Consider the following 20,790-nt stretch of genomic DNA (forward strand, 5'->3'; position numbering starts at 1 on the left):
CAAGAGAAATGCTACAAATACTCACTGACTGACACTGATACCAATTTTCTCCTCACATGGGATTTATTAACTATTAATTCAGTTGGTTTTAAAAATAAGGACTTTTCACTTCTAGTGATGGAGAGGAAGCTTACCTCAAACTAATCCTCCTGTCAATAATCATTATAAACCTCAAACAAAATATAAAAGTACCCACTGAAGAGTAATCAAAGCAGATAGAGACTGGAGTGGCTACAACCTTTGAATTAAGGGAAGTAAAAGGTGACATCTGCTTCCCCAGAGGATATTCTCCAGTCCTCAAGGCGCACTGGGAAAAGAATTCAAGAGTTATTGGATTGGGAATAGATGTTAGTGTCTGAGACTACAAGTACGGCTGGCAATTTAGTGAGGAAATTCCAGAAAAAGGGATGCAGAGAGGGTTAAGCCTCAAGATCTGCATACTAACTTATGTAGAAACCATGGCTGAGTCCTGAACAATGCGTGTGCAGAGTGAAACTCCAGGAAATTCACACGGAAGCTGGAAGCCTGGAAGAACTGAGCAGAGATTTCAGCAGCTGTCCCATGCTAGGAAGACAAAGTTAGGAATTCAAGTCCTATCAAGTTAGAGGGCTTGGCAAACACCTTGAGCCTTTCATGGAAACCACAGAAGGAGTATGCCTTAATAGTAAGATGACATTAGAGGACTAAGGGCTATGACAGGAAAATCAAAATACACATGCTGTAGCAAAGCCTAGAACCAAGTCTCTACAAGATCAAGGTGCTATGAAGGGTTGAGGTAACTTCCCTCCCTGATAGAACCAAATTCAGCACTCTTCAAAAGAAGATAATAGAATCCAGAGTCTCTGAAATGTAACGTCCTCTATGTTCAATATACAATAAAAAATTACTAGACACAAGAAGAATCAAGAAAATGAGGCTCACAGTCAAGAAAAAAATAATCAGTTGGAAAAGATTCACAGATGACCTCGATGTGGAAATTAGCAGAGGAGTACTATAAAATAACTATGAGAAAGATGGATATAATGGAAGAAGACATAGGGAATTTAAGGAAAGATTTAGTGACTCTAAAAATGAACCAAATGGAAATTGTAGAACTGAAAAATACAATGCTTTCCAATTTAAAAAATCTTTGAATAGTATTAGCAATAGATTGGATAATGTAGAAGAAAGGATCAGTGAACCTGAGGAATGGTCAGTAAAATTACCCAAACTGAAGGACAGAGTGAAAAAGACATTTAAAAAAAACAGGTTACAGGGATTCAGGCTACCACAGTGGTCACTTGATTTTAATAAGGCACCAAGAAAATTCAGTGAAGAAAGGAAAATCTTTTTTTGGTAAGTGGAGCCAAAACCACTGGATATGTATAGAGAAAATAAAGTTTGACCCTTAACTAACACCTTACACAATAATTAAATCATGAAATATTTTCGACCTAAACTTAAAAGCTAAAGCTGTAAAATTTCTAGAAGAAAATCTAGGAGAATGTTTTTGAAAACTTGGGGTAGGCAAAGATTTCCTGGACAGTGTTTAAACAGCACTAATCATCAAATCCAAAATTGATAAATTGGATTTTGTCACAATTAAAATTTTCTGCTTATATAAAAACTTCAGTAAGAAAATGAAAACACAGGGCACAGACTGGGAGAAAATATCCTCAGTATGTAAATGTGACAAAGCACTTCTATCCAGAATGTAGAAAGACTTCCTACAAATCAATAGGAAAAAGATAAGTTATTTAAATAACAGGCAAGAGATTTGAATACTTAAACAGACACTTTATATAAGAAGATATACAGAGAGTGTGGAGAAAAGGGAACACTCTTACACTGTTCGTGGGAATGTAAATTCGTGCAGCCACTGTGGAGAGCAGTATGGAGGTTCCTTTAAAAAATTAAAAATAGAACTACCATATGACCCAGCAATCCCACTCCTGGGCATATATTCCAGAAAAGATGAAAACTCTAATTTGAAAAGATACATGCACCCCAGTGTTCATAGCATCACTATTTACAATAGCCAAGACATGGAAGCAACCTAAATGTCTATCGACAGATGAATGCATAAAGAAGATGTGGTATATATATACCACGGAATATTATTCAGCCATAAAAAGGAATGAAATAATATCATTTGCAACAACTTGGATGGATCTAGAGATTATCATACTAAGTGAAGTAAGTCAGAGAAATACAAATACCATATGATACCACTTATATGTGGAATCTTAAAAAATGATACAAATGAACTTATTTATGACACAGAAACAGACTCACAAACATAGAAAACAAATTTATGGTTCCTGAAAGAGAAAGGGAAGTAGAGGGATAAATTAGGAGTTTGGGATTAACAGATACACACTACTATATGTAAAATAAATAAACAGCAAGGACCTACTGTATGGCCCAGGGAACTATATTCAGTATCTTGAAATAACCTATAATGGAAAAGAATTGGAAAAAGAATATATATATATATGTATATGTATAACGGAATTACTTTGCTCTACACCTGAAACTAACACAACACTGTAAATTAACTACACGTCAATAAAAAATTGTTTGTTTAGAAAAAAAAGAGGTGGGCTTCACTGGTGGCGCAGTGGTTGAGACTCCTCCTGCCGATGCAGGGGACACGGGTTCGTGTCCCGGTCCAGGAAGATCCCACATGCCACGGAGCGGCTGGGCCCGTGAGCCATGGACGCTGAGCCTGCACATCCGGAGCATGTGCTCCGCAACGGGAGAGGCCACAACAGTGAGAGGCCCGCGTACGGCAAAAAAAAAAAAAAAGAGGATCTACAAATGACCAAAAAGTATAGGAAAACTGTTGAACATGCTTATCATGCAAAATGAAACCACAGTGAGATACCACTTCACATCCGCTGGAATTCTACCATTGGAAAGACTGACAAGACCACATGTGGTTGAGTATGTCAAGCAACTGGGACTCTCACTCGTTGCCGGTGGGAGTATGAAATTGTATCGCTGCTCTGGAATGCTGTTTGGAAGTTTCTTAGAAACTTACCCTGTAACCCGGTCATTCAAGTCATTGGTATTTACCCAAGAGACATGAAAGCATGTCCACAAAAAGACATGCACAAGAATGTTCATAATAGCCCAAAGCTGAAAACAACCCAATGTCCATCAACAGGTGAGCAGATAAGCAAATTATAGTTATAGATGTACTACTACTCAGCAAAATAAACTAACAAACCCCTAATACAGGCAACAATTTGGTTGAAGCTCCAAAACATGATGTTGAGTGAAAGAAGCCAGACACAAAAAAGTATATATTGAATGGTTCTCTTTATATGAAATTCTGGAACAGGCAACACTAAGCTATGGTGTTAGAAATTAGAATAGTGGTTGCCTTTGCAGGGTGAGTGGATTGACTACAAAGGGGCACAAGGAAACTTTTTGGGGTGATGGAAATATTCTATATCTTCAGTGAGGTGTTTGCTGTGTAGAGAGATGAACTGTCCAGTTTTATCTGGACATAAGGGGCTTCCTGAGACGTGGGACTTTCAGATTTCAAACAGGGATAGTCCCAGGAAAACTGGAACCAGTTGGTCACCTTACATATGTGCATGTAAGCATTTGTCACAACTCGTAGAATTTTTGCATGCATGTCTACATGCATGTCCAAGAGCATGCACACTTAAAATTTGTGCAACTTATTATGTGTTGATTATACAATTAAAAAAAGAGTATTTAAAGAAATGATGATGGGAAAACAACCAAACCAATGAAAACATAAGCAGGCAACAGAAGAGAGCATTTGTCCTTTAGGCATCGTATTAAACTCATGGTTTTAATGTAATGGCTTTTGGAAAGACCATAACCTAACACATCGCTGACTACCCATCACTGACTACACATCACTTCCTACAGGATGTGGAGATGCTGTATAAAAAGAGACACTGTGAAGGGATATTTGGTGTCAGCCTATTTGACACCTGTCTCCTGGGAGGGTTTAAGAGGTTGGGGAGATTCCATCTATTTCTCCCCTATTACTTGTTGTGGGGTCTCAGGTACCCACTTGCATGCTGTTTTCCTGCAGAAGGACTGCAGGTAACATCAGGACACAGAAACAAAAAGGTGATTTTCTCACAGTCCAGTTCGGCTCATTGTGGCAGCTGTGAAAGGAATCGTGAAGCTCACTCCTTTTATTCCTCTCCTGCCAATTCTTCCCATTTCCCGTGGTCCTTTCTCCCTGTGAGCTTTTCTGTTCTCGTGGTCACTGAGCATCTGTAACCTGGAGGGCAGAGCCATGGAATTCCAGGCTGTGTTTGATCTGCCCTGTTTTCTGTTTGGTACCGCACGGGTGATCATAGTCGTGGGCTGGTACCTGTGCAGTGTTTGACCGTTTGTATACATCTGTACATTTGGTGAGTCCTTTTTTTTCTTCTGCTTTGCAGCCAAGCCTAATTATTTTTTAACTGAAGTATAGTTGATTTACAATATTATATTAGTTTCAGGTGTACTACATAGTGATTCAATATTTTTATAGATTATACTCCATTTAAAGTTATTATAACATATTGGCTACATACTCCATGCTGTACAATATATCCTTGTAGCTTATTTATTGGTGAGGCATCTTGAGTAGGAAGTCACCGAGTTTCTCCACTACTTACATGGACCAGTTAGTGAATGTAGCTTTTCCCCTTGAGGAATCGCTGTATTTATGAGCAAAACAGCATCCTTATCAACTACTCAACTCCAGTCCTCCAAAGCGGAAATTGAGCACAGATGTTTCAGATCTTCTTCATTATTATAGGAAGATGCTCGCCATATTTTTGGCAGTAGCTTTTAAGAGTACACTGTATGGTGGATTTGCCAATTTTTAAATAGGACAAACATTTCACCAAGTTTTGGTTATACTGAAGAGTGCTCTGAAGACTTTCTTGTGAGGAATTCACTGGAAATTTCTCTACATGAAGATAACGCCGAACAATTGAAAACACTCCAGAGGGTCCCGAGCTTTACCTTGTTTTACTCTCCACCATAACAGCGCTCAAGGGTTCTGGGCCAAGATGAAGCTCTCTGTGCCGGCACTCGGGCTATTTTAGGAACATAAGAGAAAAATAGTTTACCACTTACTCATTTGCAGTCTGTGCTCAAGTTAAGTTCTTTATATCTTTCTAACCCAGACAAAGAACAGTTTATAAAATTTGCTACAAGCAGTCTGTAAAATTTAGCTTTGCCTCAAGCAGAGCAAAGGTTATATGGTTTTCTGCTTAGGAATTTTTTTTTTTTCTCACAGTAAAATCTAATCACAATGCAAGTTAACATCTCTGGGATGATTAAATGAAATCACAACCCTGCAAAGAGCCTGGCAGATTCCAGAACGCTGGAAATGTACATCAGGGAACCTACTATGTGCAGTAGAGAGAGACCGGAGAAAGAGGAGGATGAGCAAGACCCCGTTCCTGTCTCCAGTGGGTCTCAAGGTGGCAAAAGGAGGGATAAAATCGCTTTGCTCCAACGGAGCACCTCGCTGGGAAAATCAGGAAGGAGCACTTGCTTTGTGGATGGATAGGATTTATTCCCACGGGAAGAAGCTGTATCCAAGGAAAGCCCAGGCAGGGAGGCTGTGAGCTGCATCCTTGCTTTTACACGGGCCTCTTGGGCCATGGTTTCACTGCCTGAAGGGGAATATTTTGTGTGAAACCTCGAAGGGTAGCAGGATGCACTATCCCCAAATATGCCTTTTTGGCTTGAGGCTTATTCTGAGCTGATTATTTTGAGAAACAGCAGACACAGGGAAAGCTCAGCAAACAGAGTAGAAGTTGCCCTTTTGTAAGTGAAATCTACACGTGTAAAGGGTATCTCCATGTATAAGGGGGTCTCCTTCCCTGTACCAGGAATAGAGGATGACTCTAAATCACAGGAAACGCGTATCAATGGCGAAGGCACAGCCTAGAGCTGCATAATAACCTCACTCTGTTTACCTGCTCATCTCCTGTATGAACCTCCCACCTTTTTTCTTGTGTCATTAGCTGAAGATGGTATTTAAGCTGGTGGCTGAGGCCCCCTGAAGAGTTACTCATTTTTTCCCTGGGGACCTCCCACATATAGGTGAGGTAAACGTGTTAATAAACTTCTGTTTGTTTTTCTCTTGGTACTGTTTTATTTTAGGGACCTCAGCCAAGAACTCAGAAGGGCAAAGGTTGGATTGTTTTTTCTGCTCTGCCGCCACCTCTGTCTCCCTCCAGGGACCGCCGTCTTGTTACTGGGAGAAGGGGACTCAGGATCCTTGCTCAGCACCAGACCTTAGCTGCTGACCAAAGCCGCTGGCTGCCCTGATGGGACAGAGATGAGAAGCCAGCTCCCCAGAAGGAAGGCCTCTGGCCATGGGGAGGAGGGGCAGGGCCGGAGGAGGCGGGACAGGGCTGAGGATTGGGTCGGGGCCAATCGCTGAAGGAGGGAAGGCCTCCAGAACAGGCCCAGATAAGGGCACAAAGATGTGGCCCTGCGAAGCCGGGAGAGAACAAAGAAGAGACCAGCAGGGCCACGTGTCCACAGGTCTGCTTGGGTGAGTATGAGTGTGTGTGCGTGTGTGTGTGTGTGTGTGCGTGTGTGTGTGTGTGTGTGTGTGTGTGTGTGTGTGTGTGTGTGAAGGTACCTCATCAACTTCCCACTTCCCAGTCTTGAGCAAGAACTTGCTTTTGTCTTTCTGGGTAGACTGGCTGGGGAGGAAACCATCCATTCAACTTATTTCAAATTATCAAAATCTATTCCAGATTCAAATTCTTTCATTTCCTAAAGGCAATGGGGCATTCATTCATTCATTTATTCATTCATTCACATGGCCCTTTAATTCTGTGCTTGGCCTTGCTTCAGGTGGGAAGCCTGACTTTTGTGTTTCTGTGGTTTTCACTTACCCACCGTTCACTCCATCACTCACCAATTGGATAAGTATTTATAGAATGTCCCCTGGGAACAGGCAAGCGGGAACCCTCCATCCTTTGGTGGAGCCCAGGGTGAGGCGGTCCTTTTCCGGTGTCCTTGAGACCCCCTTCCTCACTCTCGATCACAGCGTTTCCTGTGGTTATCAGGGTTTCCATGGCTACCATTCCTGGTGGAAAGAATCGTCTGCCGTGGAGGCTCACCGCAGCCTCTGCGCCCCATCCTGCCTCCTGGGAAGGTGTCTTCCGTACTCTGCCATGTTCTGGGGAGACTCACCGTGTCCTCAGGCCGCAGTATTTAGGGAGAAGAATCCTTCACAGCAAACCTGGGGAGGAAAAAAGAGAAACGGAGTCAGATCAGACATCTGCCTTCCCCTGCCTGACTTTCCGTGTTGGCACCTGTTCCAATGTATCTGCTGCACTTTTCATGGGGGTGGGGAGGTGGGCACTGTGTGCTTTTGATGATTCTGATTATCTTTTATACTCTTGGGGGCCTTACCCATTTATTCTTTTTTTTTTAATCTTTATTAGAGTATAATTGCTTTGCAATGGTGTGTTAGTTTCTGCTGTATAACAAAGTGAATCAGCTATTAGTATACATATATCCCCATATCCCCTCCCTCTTGCGTCTCCCTCCCACCCTCCCTATCCCACCCTCTAGGTGGTCACAAAGCACCGAGCTGATCTCCCTGTGCTATGCGGCTGCTTCCCACTAGCTTTGTATTTTACGTTTGGTAGTGTCTATATATCCATGCCACTCTCTCACTTCGTCCCAGCTTACCCTTCCCCCTCCCCACATCCTCAAGGACCTAGGGGCAGGACAGGAATACCCCTCTATTCTTATTGCAACCTGTATTGTACTGCTGACATGAATAATTTACTTTTTATATTGTTGTTGAACTTTGTGAAGTTTTCTTTGGCCTCCTCAGTACACAGGAAGCTCCCCGAGGGTATTTCTTGGTGACCCTGTAGGTTTCTGACACAGTTCTGGGGACTCGGGAAGGTTTTTGATAAGCACAGAATGAAGGATAAGTTTTGAGATCTACTGTGTAAGAGAAGAGATGTGTCCGCTCCATCTTGTGTTGGTCGGACTGCTCTCGGGAGTTTGGTCTAGTTCAGGAAGTAAACTTGAGTGGGACACAGGCAAAGCATCCAGAAGGCAACTGGGAGAACTTCGTGATGGGAGGAAGCTGAGCAGAGCGGACTGTCTGGGGAGAGGGGGCCGAGGAACAGGAGTGGGTGCAATGGAAGGAAGGAAGGGCCTCCTCAGCCTCAGGCCCCAAGGGAGGACAGGGACGCCTTGGCCAGCATGGAGAGCCTCCAAAGGACTCCTCTCCCCGCCGAGGAGGGGCTGGTATGGGGCTGGGCGAGTTTTCCCCCATGTGTGTTTCATGAACCACTAATTCCGAGGCATGATAATAGGTGCTCCATGAAAAATGTGTATGGGCTCCAGTAAATGTGGGAAATGCTGGTTTAAACAAAGTTGAACAGGTTGCAATACAGGGGCTTCTCGGGATCTTCTGTGTACAGATGGCATTGAGTCTCCGAGAAGGGATTGCAGGGAATAGTCATTCCAAACCCATCTGACCTTGGACCCTTGCCGTGGAAACACATCACAGGTCTAGAATTCACAGAGCCCACTTTGGGGATAACAGAGTACAGTCTGACAAGACCGAGGCCAAGGGCTCTTCCAGTTGAGAGTTTGCAACAGAGAGGTTCATCCACTGAGCTGGGTGCCTGCCTCACTGGAGCTTTCTGTGGCTGCCTCCATCCATTCGGGCTGTAAGAGAACACCACTGACTGGGTGACTTATAGACAACAGGCATTTATTTTTCACTGTCCTGGAGGCTGGGAAGTCCAAGATCATGGTGCTGGCAGGTATAGTGGCTGGTGGGGTCCGCTTCCTGGTTCAAAGACCGTCATCTTCTCACTGTGTCCTCACAGGGTGGAGGGGATGGGCGCTCTCTCTGGGGCCTCTTTTATAAGGACACTAATCCTCCACCCTCATGACCTAATCCCTTCCCAAAGGCCCCACCACCCAACACCATCACACTGGGGATTAGGTTTCAACACATGAATTTTTCACGGGGGTACAGATATTTAGTCCATAGCAGTGGCTTTCTGGACAGGCTCGGGCATATTTCCTCTCTGGAATCAGCATGCATTTTAGGCACACCTGCTCTGAGGAGATGAAACAATATGAGAGCAGATTGGTTGTTGTGCTCTGGAGTTTGTAGGCCGTGTGTGGCAGTTTAATGGTAATTATTAATGTGACAGCCATCACTCGGCAGGGGACTCGTCCTCCTCATGAGGCCCCCTTCTGCTCAGAGCTTCCTCCTTCCACCATGTTTGTTCACGGTCCCCCACCCTCATCCACCTCCTCCAGCTTCCTCAACCGTTGATGGGCTCTGGGTGACCGTGTGGGACTTTGGGAAGAAGAGGGGGAGAGACTGACGGTCAGGCAGGGCTGGTCCCTTGTCAATTCCAGAACTGCGGGCTGCTGTGAGTGCAGAGAAGCAGACAAGAGATGGGGGATGCAGAGAGGACCCCCTGGGGGTGACAGCTCTTCATTTACTGGTTCCAGGCCTGGCTGCCCTCCGCTTCCATGAACAACCTCAGTAGCTATCTAATAAAATTCCTTTTACTCCAGCTAGCTTGAATTGGTTTGGTAACTTGCAACCAAAAAAAACTGTTTTCAAAACCCCCTTTCGGGACTTCCCTCGTGGCACAGTGGTTAAGGAGCCGCCTGCCAATGCAGGGGGCATGGGTTCGAGCCCTGGTCTGGGAAGATCCCACATGCCGCGGAGCAACTAAGCCCGTGCGCCACAACTACTGAGCCTACGTGCCGCAACTACTGAGCCTGTGTGCCACAACTACTGAGTCTGCATGCCTAGAGCCCGTACTCTGCAACAAGAGAAGCCACTGCAATGAGAAGCCCGTGCTCTGCAATGAAGAGTAGTCCCCGCTCGCCACAACTAGAGAAAGCCCGCGTGCAGCAACAAAGACCCAATGCAGCCAAAAATAATAAATACATAAAATAAAATAAAATTAATTTATTAAAAAAAAGAAATATAAAAAAAATAATCCCCTCTTAGGCTTCCCTCGTGGCGCAGTGGTTGAGAGTCCGCCTGCCGATGCAGGGGACACGGGTTCGTGCCCCGGTCCAGGAAGATCTCACATGCAGCGGAGCGGCTGGGCCCGTGAGCCATGGCCGCTGAGCCTGAGCGTCCGGAGCCTGTGCTCCGCAATGGGAGAAGCCACAACAGTGAGAGGCCCGTGTACCGCAAAAAAAAAAAAAAAAAAAAAAACCCTCTTGAGTGCATTTTTTAGACTCTGTGCTGGGTCTTATCCAAACCTGATATTTCAGTACTCACAACTTCCTGTGGCTAAGGCCCAACTTTATTCTTTTTTTTTTTTTTTTAAAGAATAAGCACTTTAATTAATTAATTAATTTATTTATGGTCGCTGTGCACGGCATGTGGGATCTTAGTTCCCCGACCAGGGTGTGAAATCTTGCCCCCTGCATTGGAAGCGCGGAGTCCTAACCACTGGACCTATTCATCTTTTACAGATGGAGGAACTGAGGTTCGGAGAGCTCATGTGACCTGCCAAAGTCACACAACCAGCAAAGGTCAGAGCAGTCGCCAACCGCAGTCTGTCAGACACCAAGGCCATGCCCTGAACCTCTCTCTGTGCTTGCCGAGCTGTATTTTTCTCTCCTCAGTGGGGAGGGCCAGGCGGAGGACAGGTGGGCCCTAGACTGCCCTCTACCGGGGGGAGGTTGCAGCTTCAGGGGTGAGAGGTGGGAGCCCCACTGCTCCGGGGGTTACCCTGTCCGCAGAGTGGGTGGAGGGAGCTGGGCGGCCATGGGGAGCCCCGCCCCTGCTGGAGGTTGGGGAGGTGATCTCCAGGCGAGGACCCCTGCCTGGTGCCTGGTGCCCGGTGCCTGGTGCCCGGTGGCCCCTGTCTCCCACGGGGCTTTGCGGCACCACCTCAGCCTACACCACCGCTCGCCACTCCGCGTTCAGCCAGCAGGGCAGGGACTCTGTGTTGCCAATTCTTCAGCTGTTAAGAGTGACGAAGATGTCAGTGGCAGGGAATGCTGGCCATACAGCAGATCTCATGGGAGCAGGACTGAAGTGATTCAGGGTTCGCTGCCGTTCCAGGGACCAAATTACAGTCGGCCACCTCCCTGGAGTGCCACGCTGTCACAACTCCACTGCCCTCTTCCTTCTCTCTGCCGGCCTTCTTGGTTTCTGCTGTTGTGGCCAAATGCTTAACCAGAGACTAAACTGTCTTAGTCACTTGGAGCTAACATAGTGAGTGTGCATCCGTGTTACCAGCATTACCTCTGCTGGGTAAACTTTGTGCACAGCCTCTGTCACCTGGGGCCCAGGTGGGGGTCTAACGGGGGGCTAGCATTACAGAGTGTGACCTGTGCAGACACGCAGGGCTGTGCTCCGGAAGACTCCAGGACCGGCCTGATGTTCTGTGTCGGACTATTAACCTCCCAAAGGGCACGGGTACTGCACTGGGCTAAGTTCTGTACTGGTGTCCGGGGGCTGATGTAACAAACCTCCACAGACTGGAGGGCTTAAAACAACAGAAATTTGTGGTCTCACAGTCCTGGAGGCTTGGAAGTCAAGGTGTGGGTAGGGTTGGTTCCTTCTGGAAGCTCTGAGGACAATCTGTTCCATGCCACTCTCCTGGCTTCCGGTGGTTACTGGGAATCCTTGATGTTCCTTGGACACAAATTTGGGGGACACTCTTCAACGCAGTACAGTCGTCTGGAGTCTAAAGGCCTCCTCTGGATTCAGGAACCCCCAAAGGACCAGGCCTGGGGCAAATGCCCGAATTGCTTTTCACAGAAACAGACCTACACAAAAGCAGGTTGGTTGACATTCTCATGAGTATTTATGACGTCCAAGGTGTTATGAGTTGAATTGTGTCCCTCAAGAATTCAAATGTTGAAGTCCTAAGCCCCAGCGCCTCAAAATGTGACCTTATTTGGAGAGAGGGTCTTTACAGAGGTCATCAGGTTGCGGTGAGTTCGTTAGGGTGGGCCATGGACCCATATGACAGGTGTCCTTATCAAAGGGGAAGTTTGGGCACAGACACACAATCACGGGGAGAAGGCCTCCTGAGGATGGAGCCAGAGATGGAGGTGATGCTTCTATAATACAAGCCAAAGAATGGCGAAGGTTGCAGCACGCCCCCCGAGGCAGGGGAGAGGCCTGAAACAGCTTCCTTCTCTCAACCTCAGAGGGAACCGATCGGCCGACACAAAGGTTGGGTGGACAAAGTGCTATTTCTCCACTTTTTATGGGAGATGCGTTTTCCCAATGTCTGGATCTTCCTTTACTCCTGCCTGGCTGCCTCTGGACATGACCAAGAGCATCCTGGCTGAGTCCCCCTTGCCTCGCCCGCTTGCTTGCCCTGGCTGAGAACGTGGGCACAACAGCCTGTGGCCTCTGCTGTTGGTCACACCACCCAAGGCTCCTCAGGAGTAGAATGTGACCCCTCCAATGAGCCTCTGAGCTTGGGAGGGTCAGGGGTAAGTGGGTGCTGAGAAGGTCTATTCCAGAGCCTCTTCCTTAGGGAGGTCAGCCAGGGAATCTCAGTGAAAGCTGAGGAACCACCGGAAAAGGAAAGGAAACCCAACAGCCTGGGGCTCAGACAGCCCTTAGATATAAGGAGCTCACGTCTCACACGTGTATCTAAATCGAGCTGAATTCCTGCCCCTCCTCCACACTTCCTACGCTGTCAGCTTTGCGTTTTCCCAAGGCTGCCTTGTGTGCATCACAGCCGGCTGGGCAGGAGGGTGAGTAATTTTACTGTCAGCATGAAGTGTAGCTAAAATCAGCCGATGAACTAAAGAACTGAATCGTTTCCTCAATTCTGCCCTCCGGGTCCTAGGTGCTTTCTGCGTGTGGGGAAGAAGCTGAGTCAAAGGCTGTATTATTGTCCAGCCCATAGGTACATATTCCCAGTTTACTCCCCAGAAAAACGTACGTTCTCAGTGGCAGTTTCTGGAAGTGTCTCAACTCTCCTTCAGTGAAGGAGTCTGTGTATGGAGCCAGTCCCCATAAATAGGTGTTTAACCTACCTAAGTCCCAGCACCCCATGGCCCAATCACAGCTTGGTTTCCCCCTTAAACAAATACAATCCAACAACTAAAGGTACTTATAAAAGTGATTCCAGGGCGTCTCTGTTGGCGCAGTGGTTGAGAGTCCGCCCGCTGATGCAGGGGACACGGGTTCGTGCCCCGGTCCGGGAAGATCCCACATGCCGTGGAGCGGCTGGGCCCGTGAGCCATGGCCGCTGAGCCTGCGCGTCCGGAGCCTGTGCTCCGCAACGGGAGGGGCCACAACAGTGAGAGGCCCGCGTACCGCAAAAAAAAAAAAAAAAAAAAGTGACTCCAGGGGAAATTCCAGTCCTAGTAACTGTGCAGGAGCTTTTACTGGACTAATCTCCCCACAAAGAGCAACGATAAACTCTGGATAAAACGTAAAACACTGTTTCAGGACACTGGAGAGTGATGTGAGAAGCAAAAACTGCAGGGGATTTGACCCTTGAAGGAAGGGAACTGATCTCGATGAGATCCATGTGAATGGGACGTTCCTCAGAGGGGGAGGGCCCTTCCTGGTCTGCTCAGGGAGGGGCAGTTAGAACTTACAGGTCTGAGAAGTCAGAGGATGGAGTTTGGCTGCCTGAGTGGCTGGAAAATGAGGGGTGAAATCTTGGTTTACTGAGAGTTTTTGTCAGGAATGGGAGTTGGAATTTGTAAATGCTTTTTCTGCATCTACTGATATGATCATGCGATTTTTCTTTTTTAGCGTCTTGATGTGATGAATTACATTAACTGATTCTTGAATGTTGAACCAGCCTTGCACACCTGGGATAAATCCCACTTGGTCATGGTGTATAATTCTTTTTATCATTGTTGGATTTCATTTGAGAATATTTTGGTGAGGATTTTTGCATCTATGTTCAGAAGAGATATTGGTCTGTAGTTTTCTTGTAATATCTTTGGTTTTGGTATTAGGATAATGCTGGCCTCATAGGATGAATTAGGAAGTACTTCCTCTGATTCTATCCTCTGAAAGAGATTGTAGAGAATTGGTATAATTTCTTCCTTACATGCTTGGTAGAATTTACAAGTGAACGCATCTGGGCCTGGAGCTTTCTGTTTTGCAAGATTATTAATTATTGATTCAACTTCTTTATAATAACTATAGGCCTATTTAGATTGTTTATTTCTTCTTGTGTGAGTTTTGGCACACTGGATTTTTCAAGGAACTGGTCCATTTCATCTAGGTTACCAAATTTGTGGGCATAGAGTCGTTCATAGCACTCTTTTATTATCGTTAAATATCCATGGGATCTGAGTGATGTCCGCTCTTTCATTTCCAATATTAGTGACTTATTTGTTCTTTCATTTTTCTCAGCCTGGCTAGAGGCTTTTGGTTTCTTTGACTTTTTTCTATTGATTTCTAATTTTCAATTTCATTGATTTCTGCTCTCATTGTTTCTTCTGCTAACTTTGTATTCAATTTGCTCTTCTTTTTCTAGTTTCTAAGGTGGAAACTTAGATTATCGATTTTCAGTCTTCTTTTCTAATATATGCATTCAATTCTATAAATTTCCCTCTAAGCACTACTTTCACTGCACCCCACAATTTTGATAAGCTGTGTTTTCATTTTCATCTTGTTAAATATCTTTTGAAATTTCTATTGTGATTTCTTCTTTGACTCATGTGTTATTTAGCAGTATGTTGTTTAATCTCTATGAATTTGGAGATTTTCCAGTTATTAATGTCTATTTTAATTCCACTGTGGTCTGAGAGCAGACACTATATGAATTCTATTATGTTAAATTTGTTAAGATGTGTTTTATGACCCAGAATGTGGTCTGTCTCAGTGAACGTTCCATGTGAGCTTGAGAAACATGTGTATTCTGCTGTTGTTGGATGCAGAGGTGAAATCTTAAAAAGAAGGGAGGTCCAAAATATTGCATATTAATGCTCCTCAAATCCTTAACTGACGCCTCAAGAGCTCATACACAGGTGAGGCTTCAAGAAACCCAGAGGAAAGCAATGCCTGTAAGGTTTAAAGAGCTGAGCAGAGATTTCAGCTGCTGCCGCCTTGCTGCAGGGGAGAGTGAGTTTAGAGTTTAAGTTCTGCAGAGTAGAGGGGCCTGGTGGATCCCTCAGACTTTCCACCGAAACCCCAGAAGGGCCTCAGCTTAGGAACAAAGACTACGTGCCAGCAGTAAGATTCACCCCAGGATTAAAGGCAAACCAAGCTCCCCAACAAGGTGTAAAGCAAAGTTTCCACAAGTTCAAGATGATCCACAGTAATTTAACTGACTTCTAGAATCAGCTCAACACTTTTCAAAGGAAAAGAATCCAGAATCTCAGCAACACATCATTCACAATATGATACACTATAACAATTCCCAGACATATGGAGAATCAGGAAAATGTGACCCATGGTCAAGAAAAACACAAAACAACCAATCAGTAGGAAAAGACCCACAAACTAACCATATGTTGGAATTAGTAGATAAGGAGTCTAAAATACTATGGTGAACACAGTAAAGAATCTGTAGGGAAGGATGCATATAGTGAGTGAAGAAGTGGCAAATTTCAGGAGAGATTTAGAGATTCTAGAAAAGAACCAAATGGAAACCATAGAACTGAAAAATACAATCTAATGTACTTAAAAAACCAGTAAAGAAGATGGAATAGAATACTAAAAGTACTTGATTAAATCAAAAGGAGAAGGACAGAGGAAAAAGAACAGAGGAAACAAACAGAAAACAAACGGCAAGATGGCAGACTTAAGCAGAACGCTATCAATAATTATATTAAAGGTAGACAGACCAGACGCTAAACTGGAAGGCAGACAGGATCAAAAAGTTAATACTCAGCTCTGTATAATATTTCTAAGAGATGTACTTTAAGCATGAAGACAGGCTGAAAATCAAAGTATGGAAAAGATATATTGGCTCACTTTGCCCTGCAGGGGGTGGGTCCCTACCTCTTTCCTTCCTTGCGAGTCCCATGCCTCACTATCCACTTTCCCAAGTCAGCCCCGTAAGGCCTGGAGTCAGGCTGGCCCGGAAATAGGCTCCATGGAAGGCAGGGTGAGGGAGGAAGCAGAGAAGGCAAAGACAGAATTCCCTTTGAGGGAGGGGTCCCCAACGCCTGGGCCAAGGACCAGTACTGGTCCATGGCCTTGGGAACCAGGCCGCACAGCAGGAGGTGAGCGGCAGGTGAGTGAGCGAAGCTTCATCTGTATTTACAGCTGCTCTCCACTGCTCTCCATCTCTCCCCATCTCTCCCCATGGCTCCCCATCGCTCCCCATGGCTCCCCATGGCTCCCCATGGCTCCCCATGGCTCCCCATCCCTCTTCATCTCTCCCCATCGCTCCCCATCGCTCCCCCTTGCTCCCCATTGCTCCCCATCGCTCCCCATCGCTCCCCATCACTCCCCATCGCTCCCCATTGCTCCCCACTGCTCCCCATCTCTCCCCATCACTCCCCATCGCTCCCCATCGCCCCCCATCACCCCCCCATGGCTCCCCATGGCTCCCTATCGCTCCCCATCTCTCCCCATCGCTCCCCATCTCTCCCCACTGCTCCCCACGGCTCCCCATGGCTCCCCATGGCTCCCCATCGCCCCCCATCGCTCCCCATGGCTCCCCATGTCTCCCCATTGCTCCCCATCGCTCCCCATCACTCCCCATCGCTCTCCATTGCTCCCCATTGCTCCCCACATCTCCCCATCGCTCCCCACTGCTCCCCATCACTCCTCATGGCTCCCCATCACTCCCCATGGCTCCCCATTGCTCCCCACCTCTCCCCATCACTCCCCATTGCTCCCCATCACTCCCCATCACTCCCCATGGCTCTCCATGGCTCCCCATTGCTCCCCATCACTCCCCATGGCTCCCCATGGCTCCCCATGGCTCCCCACCGCTCCCCATCACTCCCCATTGCTCCCCACTGCTCCCCATCATTCCCCATCGCTCCCCATCACTCCCCATCACTCCCCATCGCTCCCCATCGCTCCCCATCGCTCCCCACTGCTCCCCATCACTACCCACGGCTCCCCATCGCTCCCCATGGCTCCCCATGGCTCCCCATCACTCCCCATGGCTCCCCATCACTCCCCATCACTCCCCATCTCTCCCCACCACTCCCCATTGCTCCCCATCACTCCCCATTGCTCCCCACCGCTCCCCATGGCTCTGCATCACTTGCATTACCGCCTGAACCATCCCCCCCACAACCCCCCACCATCCATGGAAAAATTATCTTCCATGTAACCAGTCCCTGGTGCCAAAAAGTTTGGGGACCGCTGCTCTAAGGTATACAGTGGGAAAGATGGGATGGGAAATGTGTTCACACTAATAAATGTTCCCCCCAATTGGCAGCTGCATTCAAAACATTTATTTACAAGTGGTGTACTTGGAAGTTAAAACATAGTGTCCCCCTGAGACAAGAAATGAGGCCTAGGTTCTTAAGCCCCAGGTTATGATGTACAGTTAGATTGTTACATGTTTTATCAAGCATATTCAGGAAATGGCCACTCATTGAACTGAATGAGGTGGGGTTAGGGGCAGTGTCAGCTTCAGGATGTCAATCCCTGATCTGGGAGCAGACTGAGTTCTTCATGTATCAAGTCTTTCTGCATCTCCAACCCCTCTGCCCACCGGCCGCTGCCTCCTGGCCTGGGTGCACACACTGGTGGCGTGGTTTGCTTTGCGGGGCCAGACCCAGCCCCGAGGCCTGCAGGGAAGTGGGCTTAGGTCTACTAGGGACTTCTGCCATCTCAGAATCTAGAAGTCAGGGGCACGGGTTTTAAGTAGTCATGTCGCTTGGTTCCATGGACTCCGCTCCCATGAGGAAGGCACGGCTGGAAGGAGGCCAGCAGAGGGCCCTCTGGGGAGTGGCCCACAGGCTGGGGTTGCTGTGAGGATGAGGATGAAATCAGAGACTCTGAGTTAAGGACTTAGCACAGTGTTGGTGCATCGTCTGTGCTCAATAAAGAGTACCTACGCTGGTTTGCTATGTTTCTAGTCTTTATGGAATTGGACAAGGCCTCTCCACCCTCACCCCGGCTACCCACCCCAGACTGCACTCGCTGGCGGTCTCCTCTAGCGCCCCCTAGTGTGGGGTTCTAGGGCTCGCGCTGTGCTCACACTACCTCTGGGGCTGGGAAAGCCTTTCCTTCTCTGGGCCAGTGCATAAGTTTCTCATCCGTCTGTCCATCTGTGTGTCAGTATTTCCCCCTGGAAATACCCATCTCTCTTCCCTCCGGCCAAGCGGGGTGTCTCCTCTGCCTGCGCCCTCTGCCCCTGTGGACCGTGTCTGAACCAGGGCAGCCCCCTTCCTCGGTGTGGTCCCTGTCCCATCCCTGCAGCCCTGGGCACCCCGGGGCAGGGCTTTGCTTCGTTTGCTTTCCTCCCCTCTGCTCTGCCCAGTCTGGCTGGCAGCCATGCACTGAACTGATTGTTGAGCTGAGGAATTTCACTTGGTGTTCAGAAACCCCTGCTGGAATTTTCCATTGAGATAAGTGAGGGTGCAGGTTTCGGGGCAAGGCTGGAGGTCATTCCTGCTTATCTCAAAGGCCTTAGGAGATAAGAACATTCCGGAAGATCTGCACCTCAGATAGCTATCACACTATGAGATCGATCCTTAGCTACAGCCCAGCAAGGCGGCCTCAAGGAGGAAGAGGAGGCGCCTCTTCCCCCAAATCCCTAGAGTGGGTCACTGGGCACATCTACTGGAAAGCTGTGTTGATCATCTGAGCCAGGGGGGTCCTTTTACAAGGAGGTCTGGGCGGACAGTTGGCAGTGTTGGTTACAAGCCCTGATAACAGCTTCAAAAATCTCAGAAATGTTTATGCAGCAGTGGGTCAGGCATTCACCAAGTGACCCCAGGAGGACAAACGGGCGGGAAGTTACAAAAGGCTGATGTTTGAACTGTCTCAGGATTTCAAATCCTAGAATCTAGAATCCACCGTGGATATCTGAGCAGGGACTGGGACATGAGTCAGCAGGGCTGTTGCTGGGTTCTTCAGCCACTGGGTGCTCAGGCCAGATAGTCCCCAGGGGCCCCTTCAGCTCCAAAATTCTGTAATTTTGCATTTCTTTTGAAGGGGTAATGTGCCCATGAGTGTACGTGTCTGAATCTGTGGCCTGATTAATTGGTGCGGTGGAAATTCTTCCTGTTAATGTCAATACAGGAAAGTTGACAAATGCCAAGAGAGAAAGTTAAAAGTTGGTACAGCCATATAAAAATAATATTAATTTTGGTCACGTAAGCAAATTGCTTATGTACCGTCTTTGATTAGTTTCCACCATAAGCAGTGATAATTCTGGGGTGCAGGTCTCAGTGGGGTGAGAAGGTCTGTGTTCTAAGTCTCCATCCTCCCCACCAGGGACTTCGTTTGTCCCCGAGCCTCACTCACACAACCTCACGGGAAAGCCTCCTCTGATTTAAGCATGAGTGCCCCTGGCTTTGCTCTCTGTGCCCTGAGACCAAATCACAGAGGCCAGAGGTGAAGGGAACTCCCTCACCTTAGAGGTGAGAAAACAGGTGTCGAGAGGGGAGTGACTTGCCAAGGTCTCTGCAGGAGGAACCCACAGGTTTCAGGGAAAAACCCACCCAAATGACAGCTGTGCAGGGTGACCCTAAGACCACAGAAGCAATCAGCCCCCAGGCCCTCCTGAGTATCTGAGTCCTGGCCTCTCATGGTGCCCCTGGGCCTTTCGAGGTGAGAAGAGGTCGGCTGTTTGGGACTGGCCTGAGTCCAGGCCCCGGGGGAGGTTCTCGCCACCTGCCAGTGGTGTGCTTTCCCTCTGCGTCACCTGGTGGGGGAAGCAGTGCCCTCCCTCTGTGTGCTCCGGCTCGGATCCGAGGCAGACAGGATTCTAGATGGCTCCCGAGATTCCCACCCCAGGTGTCCACATGCTGGATAATCCCCTCCTTTGAGAGTGCCCAGGGCCTGGATACAATGATGCCACCTTGAGATTAGGTCATAGTACATGCCAAAGGGGAAGAGGTTTTTTGCAGATGTAACTAAGGTCCCTCATCAGCTGACTCTGAGTGAAGGAAAGGGAGATTGTGCCCGGTGGGCCTGACCTAATCAGGTGAGGCCTGTGATCATGGGTCTGGAAGTCAGAGAGAGATCCTGATGGCCTCGAGGAAGCAAGCTGCTGTGTGTGAGAGCGCCTGGGGGCTTGTCGCTTTTATGGGGGCCTCTAAGAGCTGAGAGTGCCCTCTGACTGGCAGCCAGTAGCAAAACGGGACTTCAGTCCTACAACAGCAAAGGACTGGGTTCCACCAAGATTACATGAACTTGCAGTGGACCTTGGGCTCCAGAAGGGATGCAGCCCTGCCGACACCTTGACCACAGCCTGTGAGACCCTGAGCACAGGACCCATTAGGCTGTGCCCAGATTCCTGACCCACGGGAACTGTGAGATAATAAGCGTGGGTCGTAGGCGACCGTGTTGGTGGTTGCCTGTTACAGGCTGACAGACAAGCACCCGGGCCCCGAGCCCCCATCCACCCCGAGGCTGTCAGAGTGCTGGGTTGGTTCTGCTCCAGGCTGTGGTGGGAGCGTCATGAACTTGGGGCTCTTTCCTCTGCGCCCGGGAGTGACACGTCCTCCCCTGGGGCGGTCACTGAGGGTTCTGGGGCCACAGGTCACAGAATTCTTAATGCAGTTTTATTTCATAGCGATTAACCAGAAGTTCTCTGCGAGGCCTCTTCCGCTGGAAAATTGAGGGAGGGCTTCTCAACTTGTGTCCAGTGCAGGGACCTTGGTCGCCCGCAGTCACAGAGAGGATTTGGGTGAGATGCCCGCTCT

General features: G+C 47.8%; 1 protein-coding gene across 1 annotated transcript in view; it reads left to right on the forward strand.

Annotated features, from left to right (window-relative positions):
* Positions 1 to 6,495: 6,495 nt before the first annotated feature.
* The window catches only part of RAB17 (RAB17, member RAS oncogene family), a 37,041-nt gene continuing 22,746 nt past the window's right edge, over positions 6,496 to 20,790 (forward strand). Inside the window, exon 1 of the mRNA XM_060107174.1 lies at positions 6,496 to 6,535. The gene's annotated coding sequence lies outside the window, so the exon portion shown is untranslated. The remainder of the gene's footprint in view (positions 6,536 to 20,790) is intronic.

Source organism: Mesoplodon densirostris, chromosome 8 (genome assembly GCF_025265405.1).
Source record: "Mesoplodon densirostris isolate mMesDen1 chromosome 8, mMesDen1 primary haplotype, whole genome shotgun sequence".
In the NCBI taxonomy this organism is placed as follows: domain Eukaryota; kingdom Metazoa; phylum Chordata; class Mammalia; order Artiodactyla; family Ziphiidae; genus Mesoplodon; species Mesoplodon densirostris.